Source organism: Ostrinia furnacalis, unplaced genomic scaffold (genome assembly GCF_004193835.3).
Source record: "Ostrinia furnacalis isolate ACB-3 unplaced genomic scaffold, ASM419383v2 OfSCF5329, whole genome shotgun sequence".
Taxonomy (NCBI): Eukaryota; Metazoa; Arthropoda; class Insecta; order Lepidoptera; family Crambidae; genus Ostrinia; species Ostrinia furnacalis.
Window position 1 is genome coordinate 34,512 of NW_021135568.1, and position 10,207 is coordinate 44,718.

Consider the following 10,207-nt stretch of genomic DNA (forward strand, 5'->3'; position numbering starts at 1 on the left):
TCTTTAGTAAGTCTCCGGATTAGCAAGCTGAAGTGGCAATGGGCAGGGCACATAGTACGCAGAACTGACGGCCGATGGAGCAGCAAGGTTCTGGAATGGAGGCCGCGTACCGGAAAACGCAGCGTGTGACGTCCACCTACAAGGTGGACCGAAGACATCGTAAAGGTAGCAGGGAAGCGCTGGACGCAGGCCAGGCTGGACCTGCTACCAATCAATCAACGTGGAAAGCATTGGGGGAGGCCTATGTTCAGCAGTGGACGTCCTATGGCTGAAATGATGATGATGATGATGAAGTATCCAAGGAGCACCATAAAGCACGCTTTCTTGCTTTTTTATCCAGCCACCATTTTTTTGAGGTTATCTTGCTCATCAAGCAAGCAGAGAGACGTTCTACAATACGTTTGCTAAAACGAGTTTTTACGGGACAATGCGGGGCGGAAATGGCTCGCTTAGCTCTACATATTTTTTCAAAGTATTTTACCTATTTACTCGCGATTTATATACCTACATTCAGGAGGTAGGCTCAGAACATAGAATCGAAGGTTCCTTTTTCAGGCAGATGTTTATGTGATTATACCACAACATTATGTGATTTCGGATATGAATTCTGAAATCATATGATTTTCGTATTTGCTTGTATTTTCTATATGACAACCTAGATAAACTGAAATTAATGGTGATTGAAATAGCTGACAAAAGTGACTGAGTTTCTTCCGCCACTACTTCCCAGCACCAGCCCATGTGTTGTCCCGAAGTGGTGGTAGGGCAAGCTATATTTGGGACGTGTACAACCGCCTGGAAAGGGCCTAAGTATTGAATAAAAAACGAGTGACTTGTCTACTATATAAAAATAAGTCGGGTTTTCCTTCCTGACGCTATAACTCCAGAACGCAAGAACCGATTTCCACGGTTTTGCATTCGTTGGAAAGGTGTCGGGCTCCGTGAGGTTTATAGCAGAGAAAATTCAGGAAAATTTAACAAACGAAATTCCACGCGGGGTAAGCCGCGGGCGGAAAGCTAGTTAATAATAAATTATTATTGTCACTTCTGTATTTCACTGTGTATTCTGGGCCTAAGTCAATTGGAAAAGGACAAATAATTGAGGCAATTTTCATAAACAGGTAATTATAATACCTAATTAGTGACTATCACTAAATACAGGAAAATGTGTAGTAGGTAATTGCGGGTATTTTGAACAGTTTAATTTGTATTTGATAGTTTGTTATTTGCTCTGATAAAGGTATTTTAAATACAATAAATAGGTCTCGAAAGATAGACTTTGTTAACCTGTAGGTATGTGGCCTTTACAAAAACATAACTTATATGATACCATATTTTACATATTTTTATATTATAAATCTGAATAAAAACAGCCACCCACAAAGTGGACCGACGACCTGATAAAGGTAGGAAGGCTCTGGATGCAGGCCGCTACCAACCGGGCGATGTGGAAATCATTGGGGGAGGCCTATGTTCAGCAGTGGACGTCTTGTGGCTGAAATGATGATGATGAATTAAACAGCTGGTTTAACCCATTTTTTCCGTGAATGTCGTAAGAGGTGACTAAGAGACGTTTAAGTGAAGATCAGCCTCCCCAACCCGTCTGGCCAGTGGGGAGTGTAGGTGTAGGTATAACTTCATTTAAGTACCTCTGGTAAATTAGAGAGAGTCGTGCTCCTGCAGTGGAGACTAAATGAACTGATAATGATGATGATGATGATGATGATAGTACACATGTCATATCACTAACTCATCACACTACCATCTATAAGGACAATCTGTTCAGGTGGGGATTCTTGGATGGCTCAAACTTGGAGTGCAAGTGTGGTTTTGTTCCCCAGTCGATGAAGCACATGATGTCGTGCCCTGCGTGCCCAAACAACTGCACGCAGGAAGATTTAATGAAGGCTACTGACAACGCCACTCTTGTGGCAGGAGTTTTGGGCTGACACTGTGTAGGTTTATTGTCGACACGACAAGAAGAATTTAAGACACTAACATCTGCCATTAAAAGGCATCGAACTTGCAACCGCTGGCTTGTATTCAATTACAGAACCAATAGGTACAAGTCACTAAGTTGTACACAATATACAATATTCGTTGTCAACGCTGTACATAATGAATTGTCTTTTAGTAGGTATGTAAAGTATGTTATATTCAGTTTAAATACATTATGTAAATGCACACATTAAGTAGTTTAGTGCTATATCGCCTGAAAATGTGAAAGATAAAAACATAGAGACGCTGCGAAGTCAAACAACATACCTAGTTGCACACTTTAGCAAGCAAATCTTGCAATCTGAATTGGACCCACTTCCTGAAAACCGATTGAGCTGAAATTTTGCAATGTAATTCAGGTGGCAATCCAACATTTTGTTATGGAGCTGGTCTGATGATGGAGCCGGAAGCGTTATTAAAAACTAGTTTTTGAAAAGGTTTTTTTAGGATACGGGTAGCTGCTGAAGTGACTGTGGGTCATGTCTGTTGAAAAACCAATATCCGCTGGGGTACAAGATATCTTGTCAAGCATAGTGTAAGACGCGTAAGGCGTAAGGTACGGTAGTATGCTTTCAAATGTAATTTTGTGTATCTTTCTAGTGACGACTTGCGAAAGGTCTCTGGTAGAGACAGGATGTAACAAGTTGAATTAAGGTAGGCCTACCTATGCCCAGCAGTGGATTGCTATACAGGGTGGAATTTTGTAATGCCACCTGGAGGGAAAGTACTCTTAATACTGCAGATAGAAAATTTTACTGAAAGAAAACATTCCTTTATTTTTGAAAATAAAGAGAACTGCATTCAAGGATTTTCGAAATTTTTTCGAAAATTCATTACCATACCATAAAATTTTCTGTAACATAATTAAAATTTTTCCTGGCCTCTAAAATTTTTCCATATTTAAATATTTCTAAGTGACACATTTAGTACGAGAAGGAATAAAGAAAATCTGATACTATGTTTTGTTTTACATTTCAATTTGAAGGTGGTGCCGAGTGCAAAAGTAAATGATGTAATATTGTGACTAATTACAAGTAGGCACAAAATAATTCAAGATTTCATGGTTTTCCTTTCATTTGATTTATCAAGTTTGTTAGAGAGATATCATCCTTATACTTGACCCTAACGATAGATGTAATAAAAATACAGGATGTCATTTTTAACACATTTTAGTTGGTTCGATTCCCGGGTGTGGCTAGCAAAATTTTGGAAACCTTTGAATGCAGTTTTATTTTTTTCAAAAATAAAGGAATGTTTTCTTTGAGAAAAATTTGCTATCTTTAATATTAAGAGTACTTTCCCTCCAGGTGGTATTACAAAATTCCACCCTGTATAATGATAAAATACTTCCTTGGGACAACCGTCACCAACTTTACATGAAGATGACTCTACAGTATGTTGAAACCTCTTTTTTATGTGACAGGAGGCAAACGAGCAGACGGATCACCTGATGGTAAGTGATTACTGTCGCCATAGACACCCATGTTTATCTCTACTCACATACAAACAAGTACCCGTTGTTTATTGCACAATTTCAATTTGATAAATCAACAATTTTGACAGATTTTGGTGTTCTGCAGTTGGAGGTGAGATGCCAGTTCCTCTGTGGTTGAGGACTTCAGGCCACCTTCAGCCTGATCATCAGGTGAGACGCCAAAATCTTCCCCGGTAAAAGTATAAAATTTTCACGATATTCACTGTATATATCGAGAAATAAATTTCGAAAAGAAATTGAGTTAAGTATCTTTTAAAAAAAGAACAAATATAAAATAAAGCACTTCTATGCATTTCCTACCCCCCTGAAAGTCATTCAGTATACAGTCTACAACACAATGTAAGCACTGGTACTTATCCAACTGTAATAGAACCTATTTTTCAGCAAAATTGTACAGTACGATGCTGAAAACTGTACCACGGCCTTGGTACGACAACATATGATTATAACGTATGATACCATGTTTCATATCGTGTAGTAAGTAAGTACGACGCATTTTGTAGACTAGTGCGAGCTCACGGATTCGTCTATCTATTAATAAACTGCTGTCAAGGACAGAATTTAAAAGTAAATTAGAAAAAAGAATAAAGACGTCACCTTTCAAACAAACGCAGAAAAATATGGTTTTTCATTTTGCTCTCTTCTTAATATTACAAATTATGTAGAGAATCAACTGCTTAGGAACGCCTCTGCCTGTCTATGGTCTAGTCGAACCTTAACTTCGAACTCCTCCTATGTTCTTCTGATTAATTTCGTTGCGGGTCCAATGACAGTTTAACTTTCCCCCGGGACAAACTTGGCTTTCACTGGTTGGGTTATTGGCGGACAAGCTGTAGATCCTGGCTACACAGGAGTTGCAGCGGTGGGAACGAGAGGTAGGAATAGTCCCGTGCCTGTGCTCTTGTGGTAAGACCACCTACTTTAGACCCAGAAGTCCCGGGTTCGATTCCCAGTGGGGGCAGATTTTTCTGTTCGGTTTGGTTGGTGGTAGGACTTGTTCTAAGTCCACCTGGCTAGCTAGTAGCTACCACCATTTTACCTAAGTCTGTCGCCATAACCACAATGTTAACAGCATTGTTGTGTTCCAGTACGAGTAGTTAAAGATAAGATAGCCAGTTCCTCTGTGGTTGAGGATTCCGTGTGAAGCTCGCTTCCACCTTCGGCGTGATCATCACTTTCCATCAGGTGAGATGCAGGCCAAAGGCTTGCCTGTTGTGGATAAAAAAAACTGATGAAGATAGTCGAAGTATAATTTTAGAAATTGAACTCTAGCTTTTAAATAGCTCTTTTACAGGTGCCGTATTACTTTAACCCTACCACTGCTCGGGACATTAAATGGGCCAGTGCTGAGAAGAAGCAGCGCAAGAAACTCAGTCACAATAATCGTAAACTTCTTTTTCAAGGGTTTACTTAAGTATTTTAGGGACATTAATTTATTTATACTCCGTACCTAACTAAAGAAAATTCATTATTTTCATTTCAATAAAAATCATTTGCAAAATATGTAGGTACGAACTTTTTCATATTAAAGTAGGATTCAGTAGGATTTCATGAAAATTACTTTTCAGCAAGTAGTTATTCTTACTTTTTGTTTTTTCTTGGGAACGACAATGCTAATTCCTTTAAAAAAATTGTAGATTAAGACAGCATTCAGCTACCATACGATACGTAAATAAACACATTTAAATTGTTTTCTGTAAAAAAAATAATTTCATTTCAGTTAAAAATTCAAATAAACGTCTTACAGCGTCGTTTTTTATAAATATTTACTTCGCATTAGCAAATTGTTGTGAAATTAAGTCTTTTATACTATCCTTTAAACTCAGCTTTAGAGGCTCCGAGTTCACTATCTAATAATATGTACTATTTTAAATTATGTTTATCACACTTAGGTTTTATGAAGGAACTACGTAGATTAGTAGTTAGGATAACAAAGCTATAACGAAGCGATTTCGAAGTTAAAACTGTCACGTATGTCACTTTGTCTAAGGGACAGAAGATAATTATTTGTTACACTGAACCAATTCGTAATAATTATAAATTGGAATTTCTAAATCTACGTTAAAATACGTCTCTACTCTCTAGAGAGTTCTAAAACGAATAAAATTACGTATAATCGAGCAAGGCGTAATTTTCAATTTTCCTTCTTTTGTTTTCCATAGTAGACGTACCTAAATGTTTTGAATTAACTTGAAAAACTGTTTTTTTTTTATTTCTTTGCTAATTTTTTGCCACAGATGAGGGATATTTGCCACTTAAAATTTTTAACTATTTTTAAACATTGTAATAATTATTATTGTAATAATAAAATAACAAAAAAACAGTGAATTAATTATAGTTAATTCACTGCTTTTTTGTTATTTTATTCGATTAAGAAGACGTACTACTTTGTAAAACGTTATTTCAGTAAAATAATTTACAGCTTCAATACCTAACAGAGTTATTGAAAAGGCCATTTTCTATTTTCACTAAAAAAGGCGTAAACTTTTAGACTAACATTCAAAGTTGTGTTACAATAAAAATATTAGAATAACATCATTCAGAATTTTTACTATGCGTCATAATGCGTCAAAAACTAAGCAGATAAAATACATTTTTTCCTTCAAAGTAGGTACAGCCTTTGCGAAACTAGATCAAACGGTCGGGAATTGGGTCACCGCAAAATCACCATTTTCATGGCAAGAGATTTGAGAATAAAACAAATGCCGTCCCTATCGCACCCCATAAAGAGGGACAGAGACGAGTTATCGATTAAACTACGTACTGGAAGACCTGAAAAGAGGTTTGACGTTTTGACGTTTCAAAAAAGAGGTTCGAAACAATTTAAGTTGCTAATTTACGTAACGTTTTAAAATACAGTCAGGTGTTCGTTTTGTCAACATAAATACATATGTTTTATGTTTATAGCAGTTTGGTTACATTACAGATAACAATCGTTCAGTTGTTAGGAAAATCGATACTTTTTACAAAAAAACATGACGTGGCTCACGAAAGAGGTTTTATGACGTTTCTTTTTAATATGACAGCGTACCTGGTAAGGCTCGTCGGGCTTCCCTGGGTAAGAGGCGCTCCGTCGGTAGTCCGGAGGGCGAGGAGGCGCGGGTGCCCTCCGCCACGGGGCGAAGGCCGACGGCTGTGGGGGCTGCGGCGCGGGCCATCTGTACTGTGGGGCGCGCCTGAAGGGAGCCCGATACTGCCTCTCGTCCTCTACGACGCTTGGCGCGCCGGGGTATTGAAGCTCGCCCATAAAGGCATGCGGCCAACCCGCCTGGAGGTTGGTCTTACACTGGCGATAACACATATCGGGTCGATGGAGCGGCGCGCGCAGCCCGCGTTCCATTTTCAAAATCCACACACGCTCGAACAAAAATTGTTGTATAATCTGTAATGACGTTTTAATTTTCTTTTCGACCTAATTTACGCGGGTTTTTTTTCTCTCAAACGCCATTTTGGTTTTGTAATTAATTTGATTGTATCTTTTATAGTGAAAATTAGATTTAATGCTTACCAAGTAGCAGAATTAAATTGTGTGCTTCCGCAATACGGCAAAATTAAAACAAAATGCGGATATTACGGCACTTATACATAAATTAATCTCTAAAACTTCTAACTATTAATAAAAACAAAACAGTAACAATTATGCAACATAGTTAGGCCATTTTTGTGCAAAAATCCACGAGTTTGTTTATTTCTGAAATGTAGGTCAGCCTGAATTGGGTCTAGAGCTTGTGAACCTATATTTTAGACCTAGTATTCGCCAGTGGTACTGTTGGGAGATTGGTGCAGTGCACCAAAAGGGTTGCGCATTCAATTCTGGGCTAGTTAATAATGTTAAGTATTATGTAACTTTATATTATACTTTTTCTCTGTATCTTTATTTAAGTAGTAAAGAATATAACATAAAGGTAACTAATAACCTTCGCCTTTATTTAAACAACTATGTCACTAGTGTTTGGAAGAAATTGCTTGCTAGCGATAAGTCGTCCGCATATTGTAAAGTTTCTACTTTCCTTATTACTTTTATTTGTAAGTTTTTTGTGGTGTAAATGCAATAAAATGTATTCTGTCAGTTTTTGTATTCTTTTGCATAAAAGCCGCATAAAGATGTTTTTCAGCTTAGTAGAAAGGTTGACTGGCAGAGAGTGCCAGTGCTCATACATTAAGTCTTACTCACTAATTAATGTGTCTTAAAGACTTACCCCCTTACTAATAAAAAGTTACACAGTTGTTGAACACTGTTTTAAAATGATATTTCCATACTAAACGTCACTTTAAAGCACTGTTCAACGAGCGTGTAAGTTTTATTAGTAAGGGGGTAAAGAAATAATAAAATTAACATAGCTATTTTTATAATGTTTATTGGTGACACAATTTCAGTTATTCGAAACCTTATTAAGTATTGATTAAGTACTTTAAGTTACGCGAATCGCGCCTTTTAATAATATGTACGATAAATGTAGAGTCGACATTTTCTTTAACAAAATCTCATTGACTAATTAAAAAAGATCGGATTTTATAATTAAAAAAAACACTTAACGGATTATAATTAAGTTTATGAAAACATAGTTAAAATATTTAAAACAAATAAATAAAAAATATAGAGGTAAGGTCCCGCTACCAACCGGCCATTGTGGAAATCATTGGGGGAGGCCTATGTTCAGCAGTGGACGTCCTGTGGCTGAAATGATGATGATGATGAGTGATAAGTTGTAACCACTTTCATAGTTTTGTCACTTTTTTAATAAGACTAATAGAGACGTTAAAAATAAACTGTTTAAGTATGTGGCGGTGTAAATAGTTAAACCTAACAGTTGAAGTTTTTAAGACTTAAAGTTGGTTAAGTTTAGTATGCATTTAACTAAATACTTATATCATCCACGAAATACTGGAAAGCTTACCAACTGCAATGCAGTTTGGCACGAGTATACGACCTACATAAAAGTGTTGGAAAATAAATGAATAAATACACGGGTTAATGTTTAAAAGTTACATAACACTGTACGTCGCACCTACTTATTTAATTTAATAAGGGTAGTATTTAACTGCAAGTAAAAAAACATCCTTTTGCATACTAATAAAATCCGAATTCTAAGCAAAAATACTGATTTCACAGCAAAATAATTACCTCAAAATGTTAAAATCTTAGCAGCAATTTAAGTTCGTGACGCATTGCTATCTATTTAAAAAGTGAAGCTATTATATGAATGCATATCTAATACTAACTTGCGCACAGTAAATTACATCATTTATTTTAAAAAATGCTCTCAATTTTTTTATCGTGCACTGCAGTTTATCTATATGAAATATCATTTTATTTGTCATAATAATCGTACGTAAACGTTTGCGTTTTTCGCCAATAGTTATATTTTTGACAAATACTTAGCCTACAATCAAAGACTTTACATTTATAGTGCCCCAAAAACCTTGTAGCATAGAAAAGCCTCACTATGGTCTATCTAAAGGTAAAAATATCACGGTTTTCGAGATTTTTAAGTTTTTTGTATTTTTAGAAAATTGACACCTGCGATTGCGATGCCTTCTTCTCAGCACTGGCCCATTTATTGTCCTGAAGCAGTGGTAGGGTTAATACTGGGACGTGTAAAAGTGCTTTTTTTAAGCCTATTTACAGAAATAAATGAGTTTTACTGAGTTTTTTACTGAGATTACGAATTGAATTTTCCTTTTCTTCTTTTGTTGAATTTCATGAGAAAAACTAATCACAGATGGCAATTTTCTAAAAATAAAAATCGTTAAATATTGAGCACTTCGGGACAACATATCGAAAAATGTGTAAAAGCTGGAAGATTTTTTAGTATTTAAAATAGTTTTTACTTATTATGCTTAACTATAAAACCCATTTTTAAGGAAAAAAAACTTAATTGTATGAAGTAGGTAAAGTTGTGTTATTTAATAATTCACTCTCTGAAAAATGATTTCTTACTCTAACTTAGTTTACATCTTAATTGTTCAACGCCAAAAGCTAAACTGGTCATTTGCATGACAATAAAAATCCGAATTTAAAAACCTAATGATACATTTTGCACGGCAAAGTCATGCATGCTCCATAACACATAGGTATTTAAGAGCCTTCGTAACTGTGATTTGTCTGTAACATACTGGTAGAAAAATGTGCCATCTTTAGAAGCACAGGCTGAAGAAAAGTCACGTTGAAGAAACATATTACGTTGAAAGTAGGCTGTAGGTTATGTACTATGTACCTACCTACATGCGTACATTATTTTGTTTTAAAAATCCGAAATGTCCAAATAAAAAAATAACTGAAAAATTATGTAATTTTAATTTTAACAACTAACATAAACAATGCTGAATAATATCCAAACTTTTTCAAACTCGAAGATCGGCGCCACTGCGAAACAAATTCTTCATGCAACTTTTCCGCCCACTGAAAGTGTATCACGTAGTACCGGAAAATTCAACTAGATGGCGCTAGTGTAGTGCCATCTAGCGGTGGTAAATGTAACTACGTGATTTCATTTCATTTACAGAAATAATAAAAAAAGTCTGGTTTTTGTTTTAAATAAAATAAAACACTGTCACAATCGGAAGACGTAGTATGGGCAGGCGGCAGGCCCCCCATGTGGACCGACGATCTGGTGAAGCATGGGTGAAGCCCGCGGGAAATTCCTAAATGCGGGCAGCGCAGGACCGGTCTTTATGGAAATTCTTGGGGGAGGCGTTAGTCCAGCAGTGGAC